The sequence below is a fragment of the Lathyrus oleraceus genome, chromosome 3 (assembly GCF_024323335.1).
Source record: "Lathyrus oleraceus cultivar Zhongwan6 chromosome 3, CAAS_Psat_ZW6_1.0, whole genome shotgun sequence".
Classification (NCBI taxonomy): domain Eukaryota; kingdom Viridiplantae; phylum Streptophyta; class Magnoliopsida; order Fabales; family Fabaceae; genus Lathyrus; species Lathyrus oleraceus.
This window is the reverse complement of record NC_066581.1, coordinates 148,974,166-148,995,094: the sequence shown is the minus strand read 5'-3', so window position 1 is coordinate 148,995,094 and position 20,929 is coordinate 148,974,166.

Sequence of the window (20,929 nt, the reverse complement as noted above, 5' to 3'; positions counted from 1 at the left end):
TTTTTAAGACATTAGTCATTGCATATTTGCATATCATGTGGAAACAATGAGCAAGTCATCCTCCTAGGTCTTTCTCAGAAGATAGAGAGGTTAAGAGATGAAAGCCTGAGGGTCTCATGAATTGATCACTAGCCATCTGAGGGTTTGTGCTTCAATTAGGGTTTTTGGTTCCTCAAGGAGATTTATCATTATCTTGGTGGAAATGGTGCATCATCATCATCAAGGTTCATTATTCCTGACAAGCTTCCTTGGGATTAGGGTTTTGACCTCTGGTCAACCCTAATCAGTTGCACTATGCCAGTCAGGGTTTTTTCAAGGAGATGAGGTCTTTAATGAGATGGGGATCATCATATGCTTTTATTGAGTTTGTATAAGCTAGGGTTTCATTTTGGAGCCATTTCATCAAGAGGTTGAGGCTCAAATTCATCTGTGCATGACCAAGTCATCTATCAACTGCAAAAGTCAACTGCAAAGTCAATTGTTGGATTTGGAGGTGGGAGGTGATTAGAAATACTTCATTCATGTTCAAACAAGTCTCATTTGACATTTCAAACATCAACATTGAAGAAAATAAAGTCAGGACAAAACTTTCCAAAAATAGTAAGTGACCTGTAATTTGAAGTTGCCAAAAATGGAAAGGTTTTCAACTCAAGATTACATCATCAAGAAAGCTTCAAATGAAATTTTGTTGAACATGAAAGTTGTAGATCTTTCTCTCCCATTTCCAAAAAGTCCAAGGTCATCAATTTCTCATGTGTGGTTAAGGAGATGTGATCAAAACTTGACAAAGGATGCATGGAGCTTCAAATGGGCATAACTTTCAAACCACAAGGCCAATTTGGGTGGCTCTTTTTGCACAATGATCCTTGTAACATGTATTTTCCAAGCATACAATCATTTGGCATGAAATCGCATTTACATGGCATTGTTTCAATCATGAAGATTTTTGTGGAAAATTACATAATTTCATTTTGGTTGAATACATGCATGCCAAAACCATTCCAAACCTTGCATGGGAAGTTTTTAAGTGAAATTTGACCAAGAGAGGGTACTGTTCACGTGGCCAAGCTTGCATGAGGGTGCATGAGCATGAAAATTCCAATTTTGCAAAACACCTCCAAACTTAATTAATTTTCATTAGCACTTGGTTTAGGTTAGTTAAACATGATTAGTGAAGCATATATAACACAAATCATAACAGAATTCATCATATTTCCCAAGTTTAGATCTAGAATTCTCAAAATCCCAAAATTCTCTCTCACTTTTTTCTCCAAATTTCTTCAAACACTTGCATTCTTCCTTGGTTCATTCATCATCCAGAGGTATTGTGGAGCATATTTGGATCAAGATTCAAGGGAAATCGTGGCTGAAGAGTTCATGTTCATAGATTGAAGCTTTCATGGCAGTTGGAGATTCAGTCGAATTCAAGAGCATTTGAGCCTCCATTTCATCATCATACATCTCTAGAAGCACATTGGAAGAAGATTTAAGCCTTGCCAAGCCTTGGAAGCACGTGGATTCAAAGCTTCAAGAGGTCACTTTTTCCACTTCCTTAATTCTCAAAATTGTTGATATATTCTTGTAGTTCATTGAATGATGAGTAATCTGCACTTTAAATCGAGCGATTTGGTGCCATATCCATGGAGAACTGTGTGATTTAAGTTTGGATGTGAAATGTTAGATCCTTCGATTCATGTGTGTTTGTGTGTAATTTCATGAAATAATGATTCATTCTTGTTGCTTGATACATGATAAGTTGAATGATATACGTGATTTGCATTTCTGGAACGTTTGAAAAAATTTCTGGAAATTGGATGAAGTTGTTCATAGTGTTCTTCATCGTGTGCATGCATGTCCAGATTTGCTACAAGTTTACCTGCGAATTCTGTTGCAACCTTCATAGCATTACTTAGGGAATTTCCTGTAGATTTTTTGAAATATGTTTTGAGCGCGCATTAGGGTTTCATATTGAAACGCTGTCGTTTGGCCTGGCGCGCTGGACATTCAAAATGCTACATGCTTCGATCCTTGGCTTCAGCATTTCTTCATATGCTCCATTTATTTTCTTCACATGTTCATATGCCATGGCTTCATACATTTTTTATTTTTTTCCGTGGCTCCATAAATTCATAACAAATAGAATAATGATCCAAAAATTGTGTGGTTTTTTTCATTGTGTCACATTTTTTGTCTAGAATTTTATGAATATTATTTTGCAAATTTTGCATGGCTGGTTTATTTTTTTGTGCTAGGGTTTGTGTATACATGTCCATTCTTGACATTGCCTTGGTTCTTCATTTGTGAAATGCTCAATTCTAATCCAATGCTCATGAAATTTTACATGTAGAAACTAGACATCTTGCTGGACATTTTGGTGTTGAGTTTGCTTTTTATCAATTGTCATTGCTGATTTATGATTTTTCTAAGTTAGGTGTGACAATTTGTGTCACACCTTCTGATGTCCAACATGATTGATGAATTTACCTTATCAAATGAATTCCAAATGTTCTGATTATTTGTATGGTGCTTGATATGAATGTTGTGAATGCTCATGATTTTTTGTGGATTTTTTGGAATCATTTCTGATTTGTTTGAGATTTTTCATTCTGGATGGTCATTTTTGAGCTTTTGAAGTGTCTTGAACTTCAATCTTTTGTGAAATGCTTGTGCTTTATCCTATGAATGTGAAATTTTGCACATTGTTTCTAGACATGTTGAAGTTTGTTTTGACTTTGGTTTGAGGTTTTTAACTTGTTTCATCTCTGTTTTAGGCTTGTGCTAAGTTGGTGTAACATTTGGTGTCCCATTTGAGCTTGTTTTGATTGCCTTGCCTTATACAATTTGATTACCATGCCTAATCATGTCCAATTGCCTTAATTTTTTGTGTGATGATCATGTTGTATGTTCTGTTTACCCATGAATTTTTCCAAAATTAATTGAATCATTTTTGAATTAATGTGCATTTGTTCATTCTGTTGTCACAATGTGGTTACAGTGTGCATACCTTGCCATATTTGGTTCATGAAATGAAATTGGTGAATGATATTGATTTGAGACCGTTTGGATGATGTTCTTAATTGATTGAAGTTGATTCATGTCAATTTTCATGTTCTGTTTTGAATTTTTTCTCCCTCTTTGACCCTAGGCCTTGACCTAGTGGTTTGCCTCTCATGTTTGAGCTTTGATTTCAGGTTAAGAAGCATTTGCCATAATTGATGATGCTCACTCATTTGGATTGATTAATTGGTTGACTACTAACATTATGTGTTTTGTAGGGTTGTTAACTCATTTGAGTTTGACTTGTTGGCTTATGCCTTTGATCATTGGGGTTGACTGTTGATATTAGTATTGTCTGTTTGTCTGTACAGTTTAACTGACTTGTGTGATGTTTCAACAGGTACATAAGTTGCTTAAGTTCAAATTGAACTTGCTTTTGCTTGGTTGCTTAACCACATAGGTATAACTCTCTGACTTCATGTAGTCTGGAAGACCTGTCCTGTTACTTGGGCAGGCACCTGTCTGAAGCCCTCCTTAAGAGGCAATGCTTGTGATTGTTTATCTTTGTGCCAAGCAGGAAAAGTCCTTTGATAAGGCAATTGGCAGATAAAAGAGATGTGTAGTCCATCTCCTGCTATTCAGTGTGTCATCCACTTTGCTCACACACTTTGTGTTGATGCATTGTGGATATTAACCCAAGATCTTTGTTGAGTCAGTCATATGTGGAGAAGAGTTCCAACTTTCTGAACTCCCACTTTCATTTGTCTGAAGCTCTCTCAGGCCAGGGATAAGAGCTGTGAGGTCTTACCCTCACTTCCTATTTCATCTGTTTCATCCTAACTCTCAATGTTAGGGTTAAGAGCTAACTACACCCGATTCCAGTTGGCTTGTGTTTCACAGCCTAACCTTGTGTGAGCCCACTTTGTTTGTATATAGTGTGTGCTAATTGTGTGTATGTTTGCTTTGCTGGTGCTATTTAGGATAGCTTGCTGCCTGTGCAAGTTAGATAGAAACCTCAACCTAGGACCATTGTGGATTACATGATAACTATTAGGCTCGAGTCAGTCTCCCTTCTAGTTTGTCATTTCCCAGTCTCTGGTTAGGAGAAAGTTTCTCCCCTGTTAAGGGGAACTACGTTGCCCTGATCCTCATATACCAGATGAGGTACGTAGGCAGGAGATCGTACGAGATCTCTCCGGGCACCCTTTTCCTTTTTTGTGTGTGTTTTCTTGACAGCTAGCAGGCTCGAGTACCAGACTCCCTGTTAGTTTGTTTGTTCAACTTTGTTGTTGCTTTTGACGATTCAGCGTCCGGTTAAACCCTTTGTGTGTGTAGGAGTCTGACGTAAGTCCAGCGATTGGCAGTTGGTTTCCTGTGTTTGTTTGTTGGTTCGGAGTCTGATGTAAGTCCAGCAATTGGCATTCGGTTTCCATGTTTGCCGTTTTGTGTTGAGTCTGACGTAAGTCCAGCGATTGGCAGTCGGTTTCTTGCGTGTGTTTTGTTTGGCGTGCGTGAGCCGAACTACGGTAGCTCTGATTCTCATTCCAGATGAGATACGTAGGCATAGGATGCGATATCCTAGCGAGCCCGTTCCCCTCTTCTCCCACCTGTGTTGTTTCCAGTGTGTGTGTGCATTCTTTTGAGCAGTGTTTAGCAACCTTTCTTCTATTCTTTTGAGCTTGGATCCCATCGAGTACGACGGATGCGTAGGGGTGCTAATACCTTTCCTTTGCATAACCGACTCCCGATCCCATCTCTCTTTGGTCGCGAGACCATGTCCTTTCCAGGTTTACTTCGAGCGTTTCCTTTCCCTCTTTGGGATAAATAACGCACGGTGGCGGCTCTGTTTGTTTTGTTTTAGACCGCCGGTTGTTTTTCGCGGATGCGACACTTATAGATCAGAAGATTCTGACTTTCAACAAAGAAGGGCCTAATGTCAACACTGAAAAGGGCGAGGGCAGTCATTAATGAAGAATGTTCATAATTGAAGTTGCTTTTCAATCTTTTCATTTGTAATATTTTCTTGTATGTCAATGTATTATTCAATTGTGAACTTATTTGTTTTGAATAATGACCATAATGAAATAAACGTGCATGTTTTGCTTAACTCCATTCGTGTTCACTCATATTTTATTTTGTCAGTATCAAACTGTTTGTCAAATAAAAAGAGAATGATGCAATTAAAATACGCAAGATCGTTGCCTGTATGCTTTCGAATAAGACTATGCTGATGATGTAAGGAATTTTTCAATCCCTAAACACCAGAGATATAAGGAAGTTAATCCCTATTCAACCCCCTTTGGGCCTTGAAGTGGGACTTTTTCTTTCTTTAAACACATAAAATCCTCATGTTTAACCAATGGCAGGGTAGTCTTCAGTTAGTTGGAATTGTCATTCAAATTTCAGAAGGAGAATATCCCATCAAGTGATCAATCATATCATATCCCTCTCAAGGGGATGAAGTCACAAATTCAAAATGGTTATCCCTTACCCCCAAAAGGAGTGAGATAGTCACAAACCTTACAACAAATCAAAAAAGCAGTGTCGCAGGATTTACTCTAAAAAAGAAAAACATGAAATGAAATAAGAAAAATCAAAAGCAAATGAAAATCCCGCTAAGTTAAAAGCTTGAAAACAAGATTGACTTAGGCAAAACCTAGGGCATCTCGGTGGGTTGCAGACCCAAAGGATCAGCCCAAGCAAAAATAAGGGTAAACAAAACAAAAGAATCAGAGGATCAATACCAAAATCCTCAACAAGAGAAAATCCTTATGACTAAAAACAAAAAGCAGAAGGTGAGTGGCTATCGCTCCAAACTCTTATTGGGTTCCTTAACCATCTTTGATATCATCCAAAATCCTTTTCTGAAAGACGGACGTTTTTTTTAAGCTAACTGAACGTAGGACTGTAGAACATCATGGAGAATGGGCGGGTTAGAATAGGTCTTGAGCCTTATATCCTATTTTTCTAAAACCGTGAACCATGCCACTTTACAACCCTCAAAAGTCCTAATTGAAGATGGGTTTATTTTGAAAGCATACTATGGTAAAGTCTCGTTAAGATGACTCCTAAAGATTTGCTTGTCCTCTATGTTGATACTGATATGGCATTCTAATCAGTGATTCATTCACTAGATATTATAATCTTAGTGAACACACTTGAGTTTTCAAAACTTGCATGAGCATGAAATTACAATTATCATTTTTAAAATAAGCATTTTACATGCGAACAATCACTTAACATCAAAGACGCTTACATAATGGAAAGGTTGAACATTCTTTATGATATCCCATAAATCATACCTCTTCAAGAGTCAGTCAATCTAGAGTAACCACATCGAGATTCTACAATTCTCTCTGAATCAGTCGGATATGGGCAAAGTTACTTCAAGGCTCATATTGGGGCAGGTTGCCTTAAGAGCACGAGAAGTCAACCATTCCTAAGATGGCTAATCAAGAGAATACAACTGCAAGAAGCTAGGACAAGCCAATTAAATATACTCAGATGATGAGACTACTCCATGACTGGTGACTAGGGACGTTGGTGCAGACATCCTGTAGCACCTCAAATTTTCACCTCCCATTTTGTACATACATTTTCATTTTAGGTCATTCGCATTGCATTGTCCACCGCATAGCATTGCATTGTCCATTGCCCAAGTGCAAGTCATCAGTCAAGACTGGTCAGGAGATCCAGTTAAGCAAGCAAGTGCAATTCCTATTGAAGCAAAGCCCTAGGGTTGGTTCAACAAATCCATATGACCTAGGGATCATTTTGAAGTGGTTTGGCCAAAGATTGGATGATCAGAGCTCAACAGTCAAGCTGAAATTCATCTGAAACACTAGAAAGTCAACCAAAGTCAATTGTGCATGAAATCATGGATTTGAAGGTGGGAGATGGTTAGAGAGGCCTCATTCATGTCCATACAAGGCTCATTTGACATTTCAAACATCAACAATGAAGAATTTGAGGTCAGATGAAAAGTTTCCAAAAATAGTAAGTGACCTGTAATTTCAAACTGCCAAAAATGGAAAGGTTTTCTCCTCAAGTTTACATGTCTAAGAAAGCTTCAAATGTACTTTTGTCCAACATGAAAGTTGAAGATCTTGCTCTCACCTTTCCAAAAAGTTCAAGAACATGAATTTCTCATGTATGGTTGAAAAGTTATGGATCAATCATTGCCAAGCAAAGTTGAAGTTCAAAAGGGGATAACTTTCACACCACAAGGCCAAATGAAGTGGGATTTTTTGTAACATTCTTGTTTTGATATGCTCTATCCAAATCATGCATCACATTTCATAAATTCTCATCACAAGAATATTGGATTTTTCACTTGAATTCCATTTGAATTTGGAGGGAAAATTGCAATTTGAAAAATAAACATTGTAATGCATTCCAACCTTGGCATTTTGGCTCCAAATTGATTTTTGAGGTGGATTAACATTAAACTCGTGTACTGTAGCACTCATATCATGCATGAGGGTGCATGGGACAATTTTGCACAAACACTTGCATCTCACTAATTACTTTGGCATTTGGCTAATTGTGATTAGTATCTTCATTAATCCATCATATATAAAGATAATCCTAACAGAAAATGCCATTAACATTCCATTTGGTTCAGATCTAGATCAAAATTGCAAATCTCACAAACTTTTTCTCTCCACTTTTCTGCAAATTTCTTCATAGACCTTGCATTGTTCTTAATTGATCCAGCATCCACAAGCATTTTTGAAGAAGATTGAAGCTAGAATTCATCATTCTCGAGCACATTTTGGAACTGTCAAAGCAAGCTTCATCAATGGCAAGTGAGGATTTGAGCTGCATTAAGCACGATTGAGCATTGATCCTTCATCCATTCATCTACCTAAGCCTTGAAGAACTTCTGTTTGCACCTTACAAAGCCTGAAATCCACGAATCCACTTCTGCAATCTCTTGAAGGTCAGTTTTCGATGATCACAATTCATGAAATTATGCTATGCTTTTGGTAGATCTTTGATTGGAGAGTACACTGAGCTTTGTGGCATTGATTTTCATCGAGAAACAAGGAAGTTATTGTGATTTTAAGATTGATGAGTGAAACTTATTTTGATCGATCCGTGCATGTCGTTGAGAATTAGGATAAATTGATGTTAGATTAGTGTTGTGCTTGGAAAGATGAAGCTAATGATATAGGTTTTGTGCATTTTGGTGATAAAATGTTCTTGATGATGAAGAACGTATGAAGCTGATGATGAACCCTAAGTTTTCTTTTCCAGAACCTGTTTTGATCCTATAGCGCGTTGGTTGCATGCGTATTGGTGTTTGTAAGCCATGCATTGGTTAGTTTGGGAGCCAGCGTGTCATGTTGATTGGCTGAGGGCGCGTCATCCAGCCTTAAGTGAAACGCAACGTTTCACTTAAAGGCGCCACTTTTGAATTCCTCCTCAGTTCGATACTGAGCGAGTGCATTTCCATTTTGGCCTTGGCATTTTATTTCACTTTATGCTACCATGTTCATGCTATGTCCTTCATGCATTTTTATTTTTTCTCATTCATTAAAAAATTCATAACTCCAAAAATATTTATCCAATTCACCTGAGATTTTTTGCACAATGATCTTCATGGTGTCTTCTATTTTTTGGATATTTTTCCAGAATTTGTGCACGGTTGGAAATGTTTTTGGCCTAGGGTTTATGTTTGCATGTCATAGCTTGTACCTTGCTTGCCATTCCTTTTGTGAAATGATGATCGTTGATCCAATGAAGCTGAAAATTTGCATGTGTAAACTAGAGATCCTAATTGACATTTTGGCACTGAGTTTGCAATTTTTGCATTTTTGGTTTGTGAGATATGATCTGATCAATATAGGTGTGACAATTTGTGTCACACCTTTGCTTGCCTGACTTGTGGAATTTATTTTCCATGCCATATGAACTTCAATGGATGTGAATTTTTGCATGTTGACTCTTCTGGATGTTAAGATTGATCATGAATTTTTGTGGATTTTGTGGATGCATTTCCAATTTGTTTGAGATTTTCTTTGTTGATTGGTCATGTTTGGACTTTTGATGAGTGTTGAACTTAGTTGATTTGTGAAATTCTTGATGTTTATTGGATGAGCTTGAAATTTTGCACATTGATTCTAGACTCTTTGAAGTTAATTGTGGCTTTGGTTTGAGTCATTTATCATGTGTGGATTCTGTTTTATTCTTGTGTGAAGTTGATGCATGAGTTTGTGCCCTAATTGAGCTTGTTTTGACTTACCTTGCCTTATGGATTTTATTTGACATGCTTCCACTTGTCCAAATGACTTGAATTTTGGTATGATGATCATGTGATGAATGTTGTTTAGCCATGATTTTTCTTGGGAATTATTGAGTTATTTTTGAGTTGATGTGAATCGGTTCATTCTGTTTGGTTCTATGAGCTTTCAATTTGCATGCTTTGCACTCTTTGCCTTGTGAAATGAAATTGGTTGATGATATGGATATGAGACCACTTGGATATTGTTCTTATTTGATTAAGCTTGGTTCATGCCAATTTTCATGTTCTGTTTTGAATTATTGCTCCCTCTTTGACCCTAGGCCTTGTCCTAGTGGTTAGCCTCTCACATTTGAGCTTTGTTTCAGGTTAAAAAGCACAATTGCCATGCTTGATGATATTCATTCATTTGAAGTTGATCCATTGCTTGTTGATGACTAATCTTGAGTTTGTGTTGTAGGCTTTGAAGCTTAAGCTTAGGCTTTGTGGCTTGCACCTTTGTGCATTGATGCTTGTTTGTCTGCTTGTGTACAGTTGACTGTCTGTTGTCTGTTTGACTTTTGTTTGGGTTGTGTACTGATTATGTTGGATTGTTTTCAGGTACCTTAGTTGCTATAGTTCATTGTGAACTTGCTTTTGCTTTGCTTGATAGCTTGAGCATTGAGGTATAATGTCTCTAACTTCATGTAGTCTGGAAGACCTGGCCTGTTATTTGGCCAGGCACCTGTCTGAAGTCCTCCTTAAGAGGCAATGCTTGTGATTGTTTATATTTGTCCCTAAGCAGGAAAATCCCTCTAAGAGGCAATTGGCAGACAAAAGAGATGTGCAATCCATCTCCTGCTATTCAGTTGAGTCATCCCTTTGCTCACACAACTGGTGTTGATGCATTGTGGATATTAACCCAAGATCCATGTTGAGTCAGTCATAAGTGTAAAAGGGTTCCAACTTTCTGAACCCACACTTTCATCTGTCTAAGAGCTCTCCCAGGCCAGGGATAAGAGATGTGAGGCACACCCCTCATTTCCCATTTCATCTGCTTCACCCTAACTCTCAATGTTAGGGTTAAGAGCTAACATTACCCTGTTACAGTGGCTTGTTTGTCGAGGTTGACATGACCCCTTGACTAAAGCCTAACCCTTGTGTGAGCCCACTTTGCTTGTATATAGTGTGTGCTATTTATGTGATTGTTTGCTTTGCCTGTGCTGTTTAGGATTGCTTGCTCCCTGTGCAAGTTAGATAGCAACCTTGACTTAGGGATGATTTTGCATGATAACATTTAGGCTCGAGTCGTAGTCTCCCTAGTTGTGTCTCCCTTGGTATCTGGTTAGGCTAGTCCTTTGTCCCTGCGTAGGGGAACTACATCGCCCTGATCCTCATACCAGATGAGGTACGTAGGCAGGAGATGAGCTGATCTCTCCGGGCGCCCTTTTGTTTTGTTTGTGTGAGTTGTTTCTCCTTTTCTGGTAGGAGATGGATGTAAGACCAGCCATTGGCATTCCGTATCCTCTTGTTGTGTGCTTGGAGTCCGATGTAAGTCCAGCGATTGGCATTTGGTTTCCAGTGTGTGTGCGTTTGGTTCGGAGTTTGATATAAGTCCAGCGATTGGCATTCGGTTTCCATGTTTGCCTGTTTGTGTGGAGTTTGACGTAAGTCCAGCGATTGGCAGTCGATTTCCTGTGTGGTTTTGTTTGGCGTGCGTTAGCTGAGCTACGAGTGCTCTGATTCTTCTTTAGTCCGAGAAGATACGTATGCATAGGATACGATATCCTAGCGAGCATGTTTTCACCTAGTCCGAACTACGTCAACTCTGATGTCTATGCCTGATAGACTACGTAGGCCCAGGATGCGATATCCTGCCGAGTCAGTTTCTTTTGTTTTCCTGTGTCTCTTTCAGCCAGTGTGTTTGTTTGTGAGCAGTGTTTTAGCAACCATTTTCCTTCCCTTTGTGCGTGGATCCCGTCGAGTACGACGGATGCGTAGGGGTGCTAATACCTTCCCTTCGCATAACCGACTCCCGATCCCATTCTCTTTGGTCGCGAGACCATGTCTTTTCCAGGTTTACTTCGAGCGTTTCCTTTCCCTCTTTTGGGGATAAATAACGCACGGTGGCGGCTCTGTTGTTTTGTTTTCCCGCCGGTTTTTCGCGTAATGCGACAGTTGGCGACTCTACTGGGGATGCGAGAAGTTGACCTCTTGCTGATCCATCTTCCCTAAGCGAGTCTCTCCTAGCGCTCTCTGGGTTAGGGTTTTGGTTGCTGTTTGCTGTTATTTATTGCATTCATTTATTCATTGTTTGCATTTATGTGTGCATTAATATTTGCATTCATTCATATTCATCTGTGCTGGTTGTGCTGTGTTTCTCTGTTTGGGGTGGGAGTTACACGAGGTAAAAGGCCCAATACCCAGGCTATGAGTGAAATCTAGGAAACCTAGGAAGAGAGTGATTCATGGGAAACGGGTGGTATGCGCCACTTAGCGGAACATTGATATCACGAGCAGTTCAGACCCTGGTGGGATATTATCGTTACATACTTCGGGTGTGTATATGATGATATTCTGCGAAAGATTATTTATGTTGCGTTTCTCTCGACCTTACCCTGGCCTAGATGACACCCGTGAGTGGGGAGGGAATGATCATTATTACAGGTACAGTTGGTGACTTATCGGTGACTTGTTGGTGACTTATGGTCCTGTTGGTGACTCTTGGTTCTTCAGATGATATCAGATGACTTTGGGTTTCAGATGAATTGTGGTTCCGAGTTCAAGCCGAAGCTCTGATCCTGTGCCTTGAGTTGCACAGCCCGACCAGTCATGTTCGCATCATTTGCATCATAGCATGTTTATTTTCGAAAAAAATAAAACATAATGCATGCATATAAAAAAAAGTTAACTCGCATACGCATATCCTTTCTCAAGATCATTCATGATAAAATAGCATCCGCATCATGCATATCATACACATATCATCCTTGCATTACAGACATGCTTGGGAGAGACTTCTCACTCTGGTTCCTGACTGAGACAGGATTGCTGACCGTCGTCCGCATCGTTACTCAACCAGACTCAATCATCAGAGAATTATGGACCAAGTTCAGACGCAGTTGGCTGAGATGAGGGCAAACATGGCCCAGTTTATGACGATGATGCAAGGGTTTGCGCAAGGTCAAGAAGAACTACGAGCCTTAGTTCAGAGACAAGAGACAGTGGTTCTGCAGTCCAACCGAGCGTCGCCGGTGGGCGTGCCTGTTCATGAGAATGTTAATGCTGCTGCTCCCGCCAATGACTACGCTGTGGGGGATGAATTGAGGGGTATCAGAATCAATGGACAGCCTCTTGCTGCAGAGACTGTTAATGTCAGAGCAACCCGTGCTCCGGTTCGCCATCCTGCTCTGCTGGTTGACCGACAGGAGGATATGTTCACTCTCCTCAGTGAGGATGATGAAGTTGTGAGAACTGAAGAGAGGGATAGAAAAGTGGATGCCCTTGCTGAGAAAATCCGTGCCATGGAGTGTCAGAACTCTCTGGGGTTTGATGTAACCGATATGGGTTTGGTCGATGGGCTGAGGATCCCCTACAAATTCAAAGCACCCTCGTTCGACAAATATAATGGCACTTCTTGTCCTCGCACCCACGTGCAGGCGTACTACAGAAAGATCTCTGCTTACATTGATGATGAGAAGATGTGGATGTACTTTTTCCAAGACAGTTTGTCTAGGGCGTCTTTGGACTGGTACATGGATCTGAAGAAAGAATCAGTCAGAAGCTGGAAAGATCTGGGCGAAGCCTTTCTGAGACAATACAAGCACAACATGGATATGGCGCCGAGCCGAACCCAACTGCAAAGCTTGTGTCAGAAGACTGGGGGGAGCTTCAAAGAGTATGCCCAGAGGTGGCGTGAGCTAGCCGCAAGAGTACAACCTCCGATGTTGGAGAGAGAGCTGACTGACATGTTCATCGGGACCTTGCAGGGTGTGTTCATGGACCGCATGGGGAGTTGCCCGTTCAGTAGCTTTTCTGATGTTGTTGTCTGTGGGGAGAGGACTGAGAGTCTCATTAAAGCAGGAAAGATACAAGATCCTGGCTCTTCAAGTTCTTCGAATTCTAAGAAGCCATTCTCTGGGGCACCCAAAAGGGGGGAGAGTGAAACAAATGATGTGCACCGTCGAAGGAATGTGAACAGAGGACAATATCGTCAGGTCGCTGCTGTGACTATTCCAGCAACTCAACCTCAACAACAGCAGAGAAGACCAACTCAGCAATATCTGCATCAACAACATCGTCCTCAGCAGCAGGCTTACCCGCCTCACAATGGTAATCAAGCCAGTACGAGTAATGAAAGGAAGAAGATCATTTTTGATCCGATCCCTATGTCATACACAGAGCTGTATCCCTCTTTGATAGAGCGGAACTTGATTACTCCCAGAGACCCGCCGGCTGTACCCGTCAACCCTCGGTGGTGGTATAGGCCGGATCAGCATTGTGTGTATCATTCGGGTGCTCCTGGTCATGATGTGGAAAGCTGCTTTCAGTTGAAGAATAAGGTGCAGGACCTTATCAGATCAGGGATTCTGAGCTTTGAGGACTTAGGTCCCAATGGTAATCAAGCTTGAAGATAACAAGCCCCGGGCTGGCGTCGGCTTTTCTTCTGAAGTCTTCAACGAAGAGGTTTGTTCGAAAGCAGAAGCTGCTGATGCAAAGGATTCTGACATTTGTCATCCCTGGCGGGATCTATCGCAATTGGGTCGCTGTGGATGTTCCTACAGTTGTTCATAAGTCAGAGTAATAATCACTTTGTTTAAAAACCCTTCTCCCATGCCAAAAGGAGAAGTGATGACATTGTTGGCAACATTTTGTGCAATGATATTTTCATTCAAATAAAAGCATGTTAAAACATTTGTTTTTCCATTTGTTTTCCCTTTTTGCTTTTTCGCATGAAATTGGTGATCACAAAAAACCCTAAAAATAAGAATAAAAGCGATCTTTTCATCTGCATAACGATTGTCTTGTTTGATTTCCAAAAAGCTTTCATACTCAAAATCATTATGCAGGTTGTTTCTTAAACCCATTGAACATAATGATCCGACGTCATCTCCCAATTTTGAATTCCCTGTATTCGAAGCGGAAGAAGATGATGTTGAAGGGATTCCTGACGGTATTTCCCGACTTCTTGAGCAAGAAAAGAAGATCACTCAGCTGCATCTCGAGAATCAGCAGAACAGCCAACTGGGGCATTACAAAAAAAAAAAAAAAAAAAAAAAGAGAAAAGAAAGAGGAGGGTGCAAAATCAAAGGAAATCAAAAGAGATCAAAATCAAAAGAAAGAAAAAAGAAAGAAAGAAAGAAAAAAGAAAGAAAGAAACAAAAAGAAAACAGCACCCTCAAAGTCCCAAGTTGACTGATGCTGAATGGATTCAGAGTCGTTACGACCAAGTGAATCCAATCGAAAAGAAGAGATTAACTGCCATGTGTCATGGTCAGTTACATCAGCAGAGAGTGAAGAAATCATTCGATAAGAAGGTCAAGCCTCGTGTGTTCCGAGAAGGTGACCTTGTGCTCAAGAAAGTCTTGTCTTTCGCGCCCGAGTCCAGGGGCAAGTGAACCCCAAGCTATGAATGTCCATATGTTGTCAAGAGATCCTTTTCAGGCGGTACTTTGACACTTACAACAATGGATGAAGAAGTTCACTCGTCCTGTGAATTTCGATGCAGTCAAGAAGTACTTTGCCTAAAACAAAAAAAAAAGCAAAATAGCTCACTAAGTCCCCAAAGGGCGACTTAGGCAAAAAAGGAGCGTCTCGGTGGATTGAAAACCCGAAAGGGCGATCCAGGCAAAAGTTAGAGACATTGAAAAAAGAATTTGCATCCCGCTAGATTGATCACCTCACATTGGGGCAATCTAGGCAAAAATTAGGGATTTGGCAAGTAACTGCATCTTGACAAGACTGTGTTCTACATCTGTCATCCGCCAGGAATTCTCGATTCGTCGTCGACTGAAGCTCCGGATACATCGAAATTCGGAATGGTAGAGAAAAGGTCATTATGTTCAATGTAGCCCTCTCCAATATATATCACCGATTTCAAACTTGTACAGATCTATGGAGTCTCGCCCTTTGCGGACTACCATTCCATCACATCAATTTGAGCTTTTATCCAATTATTTGCACTCTTATTTGTTTCAACTCAACAAATGTTTTGCATGTTTTAATTGATAAAGTATCATTGTTTTCAAAATAAACAAATTTTTCACAAATTGTTCTTAAACAAAGTGAACATTCACAATGATGGAAGGATACTTAGGAGATCCGCAGTGCTCTCCCAAGGGTGGTATGATTACCAACAGTGTTGGTTGAAGGTGTTCATCTTCATGTCCCCGACAGTGCAACATTCTTCCTCCAATTCCCTGTTAGCTCTATTGTGGTGTATCCCCAGTAGAGTGTTGTTTGAGCCCTACCGTGGGGCATCCCCAGCAAGTTTGCTGTTGGAATACTTTTGTGGGCCAGTTCCCAAGCAGAGTGTTTACTGAAGACTTTAATTTTCGTGTCTCTAGCAGAGCAGTCTTCTCCTCTCCCCGGCATGGGTGGTTTTCTTTGGAAGATTCAGTACTTGATGGATTGACATCCCAGTAATCCGGCATGCCCTCGGATAGATCCCTCAGTGGAGTTGTTGGCATGATGAGTTTTCTCAATGCCTATCTATCCTCATCAGAGGTCTGGTTGCTTCTTGGTATTTCTGATCTTCAGCATGAGTTGTGTTTGTGGCGTGTCTGCCTGTACATTGAACTCTTTTCTTTGGTTGTGATTGACGATCCCTCCGGAAGCTTCTGGTGGCCTTCCTCCCCTACAGGAAGATGTTGTTCCCTGATATCCCAGTTTCCAGCAGATCGCGTTTGCTCTCTAGTGATTTTGGCCTTCCCTATGGAAGAAGAGTAGCACCGGATGGCTGATTCCTGGACCTATGTGTGCTAGCATGTCTGTTTGTCAGCATTCATCATACATTCCTCATGCATAATGCATACATGCATAATCATAACATTCAGGTACTCATGTTGCAGCTGTTGTCGTGTATCTGTTGATGGTTGTCTCCTGTTAATTGGTGATACAGATCTCCCCAGTGGATTCTCCCCTAGCAAATGTGGGTGTGTCTGATCTCTCCATATAGAGTCGACCCCTTAAGCAGAAAGTGTCTGTCATTTCCTTCTGTGCTCCCCACTGAGTTATATCCTCGTGGATGACGGTTGTTTCCGTTCCCTCCCCACACATAATGGGATGGGTTTTCCCTATCGAGTTCTTTCCTCATTAGGATGAGTCCTGATTCAGTATGCCTTTTTGGATCGATCCTAAACTGGCTTCCTTGTGGCTGTCTCTTGTGCTTCCCTGTGGTATAAATGAATAGTTGCTCACTAACCAGCACTCATTCATCTTATCCTCAGCAGACTGTTTGTTGGCTTCTACCTACGAACCGGTAGTTGTAAGTCCTATCTTTGTGATCTTCTACCTACTAACCGGTAGATGTGAATCTCCATGTTCTCCCCTTTGTGGAGTTAACCCTTTGTGCTCATCCTAATTGATGACAGTTACTGTGTCGTGGTTTTCTACCGGTAGATGTAGTCCCCTCTTTATGGTTATCACTATCCAGTTTTTGGTACTGATATTCCTTTCACCTTTCGAATATTTGCTCAGAGTAAAGCAACTTTATCCCCAGCGGGTCCTCTTGCATTCACCGTTTGCTGGTAATGTTTGTGGTTTCCCCTTTTGATTGGTCATCTTTGCATACCTAGTCCTGGTATCCCGATGCCTTTCTTCTTCGGTTGACTTATCCATTTAACAACCTACAACCCGGTTATGGATAATCTTCCATGCGAGTGTATTATCTACGTTTTGACGGCTATAGATAATATATCTCATGCGCTCGTTGGTCGAAGTGTCGTCCCTCCCAGTCGAGTAAGATTCGTATTCCTTGTGGAATCGGATGTCCATCCTTTAACAAGTTTGCCTTCGCTCTCTTCAGGATGATGTCGGTTGATTTATCTTTTAACAACCTACAACCGGGTTAGGATAATCTTCCATGCGAGTGTATTATCTACGTTTTGACGGCTATAGATAATATATCTCATGCACTCTTTGGCTGAACCCTTTGTTTGTTTCCCCAACTGAGTAAGATTCGTATTCCTTGTGGAATCGAATGTCCATCCTTTAACAAGATTGCTTTTCGCTCTCTTCAGGATGATGAGTGTTTTGGAACACAAACCAATTCACTCTTTGGTCGGTCACCTGTTTCATGCCTACAACCCGGTATCCTTGGTGTTCCTTCCTGTCTACTCCCTGTTGTGACCTTTACCCCCTAGAGGTTACCTCTCCGTTGGTCTCGATAAATGTTGAGTTTTTTCCTATTCGTCCGATGACGTCTAGTTGTACCCTTCCCCATGTGGATTTACCTCTCCGTTGGTTTCGATAAACGTTGAGTTTTTCTCATTCGTCCGTTGACGTCTGATTGTATATCCTATTCCCCAGTCATTCATTAATGTCTGGTCGATTCCCAGCCAGAATCCCCAGTAGAGTCGTCGGTGGACGTCCTATTCGGTTTCTGGTTGTTGTATCCCTTCCTTAGTGAAGTGTTCTCCTTCTCCGTTGGTGTCGATAAACGTCGAGTCTTTCCCATTCATCCGTTGATGTCTGGTCTCCTTCTCCGTTGGTGTCGATAAACTTCGAACTTCTCCCGTTCGTCCGTTGACGTCTAGTTGAGTCTTCTCCTTCTCCGTTGGTGTCGATAAACGTCGAGCTTCTCCCGTTCGTCCGTTGACGTCTGGTCGAGTCTTCCCATTCATCCGTTGATGTTTGGTCACCTCTCCGTTGGTTTTGGTAAATGTCGAGTTTTTCCTGGTCGTCCCCAGTAGAGTTACCTCTCCGTTGGTTTTGGTAAACGATGAGTTTTTCCCACTACGTCCGTTGACGTATGGTTGTATCTCTTCCAATCATTCATTAATGTCTGGTTACCTCTCCGTTGGTTTCGATAAACGTCGAGTTTTTCCTAGTCGTCCGCTGACGTCTAGTTGTGATTTCTGTTCCCATTCATCGTCTTTCGATGTCTGGAGGTGGTCGTACCTTTAAGAGAAAAAAATCAAAATCCCCAGTAATAAGCATCAGATCCCCGTTGAAGTTGGATCCCCTCATTGTGCAAATTTCTACGGTTCTTCGGTATTCAATCCCTGTTTACCCTGAAAGTCTGACAGTCGTTGCTCTCATCCATTCGGGTTCCCAGTTGATTGAATAGGGGCAGCTGTAGCACCTCAAATTTGCATCTCCCATTTTGTACATACATTTTCATTTTAGGTCATTAGCATTGCATTGTCCACCGCATAGCATTGCATTGTCCATTGCCCAAGTGCAAGTCATCAGTCAAGACTGGTCAGGAGATCCAGTTAAGCAAGCAAGTGCAATTCCTATTGAAGCAAAGCCTTAGGGTTGGTTCAACAAATTCATATGACCTAGGGATCATTTTGAAGTGGTTTGGCCAAAGATTGGATGATCAGAGCTCAACAGTCAAGCTGAAATTCATCTGAAACACTAGAAAGTCAACCAAAGTCAACTATGCATGAAATCATGGATTTGAAGGTGGGAGATGGTTAGAGAGGCCTCATTCATGTCCATACAAGGCTCATTTGACATTTCAAACATCAACAATGAAGAATTTGAGGTCAGATGAAAAGTTTCCAAAAATAGTAAGTGACCTGTAATTTCAAACTGCCAAAAATGGAAAGGTTTTCTCCTCAAGTTTACATGTCTAAGAAAGCTTCAAATGTACTTTTGTCCAACATGAAAGTTGAAGATATTGCTCTCACCTTTCCAAAAAGTCCAAGAACATGAATTTCTCATGTATGGTTGAAAAGTTATGGATCAATCATTGCCAAGCAAAGTTGAAGTTCAAAAGGGGATAACTTTCACACCACAAGGCCAAATGAAGTGGGATTTTTTGTAACATTCTTGTTTTGATATGCTCTATCCAAATCATGCATCACATTTCATAAATTCTCATCACAAAAATATTGGATTTTTCACTTGAATTCCATTTGAATTTGGAGGGAAAATTGCAATTTGAAAAATAAACATTGTAATGCATTCCAACCTTGGCATTTTGGCTCCAAATTGATTTTTGAGGTGGATTAACATTAAACTCGTGTACTGTAGCACTCATATCATGCATGAGGGTGCATGGGACAATTTTGCACAAACACTTGCATCTCACTAATTACTTTGGCATTTGGCTAATTGTGATTAGTATCTTCATTAATCCATCATATATAAAGATAATCCTAACAGAAAATGCCATTAACATTCCATTTGGTTCAGATCTAGATCAAAATTGCAAATCTCACAAACTTTTTCTCTCCACTTTTCTGCAAATTTCTTCATAGACCTTGCATTGTTCTTCATTGATCCAGCATCCACAATCATTTTTGAAGAAGATTGAAGCTAGAATTCATCATTCTCGAGCATATTTTGGAACTGTCAAAGCAAGCTTCATCAATGGCAAGTGAGGATTTGAGCTGCATTAAGCACGATTGAGCATTGATCCTTCATCCATTCATCTACCTAAGCCTTGAAGAACTTCTGTTTGCACCTTACAAAGCCTGAAATCCACGAATCCACTTCTGCAATCTCTTGAAGGTCAGTTTTCGATGATCACAATTCATGAAATTATGCTATGCTTTTGGTAGATCTTTGATTGGAGAGTACACTGAGCTTTGTGGCATTGATTTTCATCGAGAAACAAGGAAGTTATTGTGATTTTAAGATTGATGAGTGAAACTTATTTTAATCGATCCGTGCATGTCGTTGAGAATTAGGATAAATTGATGTTAGATTAGTGTTGTGCTTGGAAAGATGAAGCTAATGATATAGGTTTTGTGCATTTTGGTGATAAAATGTTCTTGATGATGAAGAACGTATGAAGCTGATGATGAATCCTAAGTTTTCTTTTCCAGAACCTGTTTTGATCCTATAGCGCGTTGGTTGCATGCGTATTGGTGTTTGTAAGCCATGCATTGGTTAGTTTGGGAGCCAGCGTGTCATGTTGATTGGCTGAGGGCGCGTCATCCAGCCTTAAGTGAAACGCAGCGTTTCACTTAAGGGCGCTGTAAGACCCCAATTTTGTCCCTAAGATCCCTCATGGCCCATATCATATCATATCATGGCCTCAAGCATCATTGCATACCCTAGCTTCCCTCTTAGTGGGTGGGTTACCTTGTGAGTGTGGTTCTTGATCACCAAGCATGTATTGCATTTGTATATCTTTGCTTTTCATATGTTTTCTAACCAAATGTACAAAAATATTGTCATCTAACCATGTTGCTTGCAGATGAAGCTGACTAAGTCAACACAGTCAAATCAGGCATTGAGCAATTGATGGTGACCATTCTGGAAGAATTTGAACACCATGATCATTCATAAAGAGTTCATATAACTTGTGATATCATTTGGAAGCAAGATCTCAAGAAAAAGAGGCTTGGAATTCATCAGAACATGGCCCAGTCAAGAAAAGTCAACAAAAGTCAACTGTGGTCAACTGTGCATTTAATCAGGGATTGGAGGGTGTGAGATGGTTAGAAAGACCTCATTCATGTCCATACAAGTCTCATTTGACATTTCAAAGATCAAGGTTGAAAGATTTGAAGTCAGACAAAAAGTTTCCAA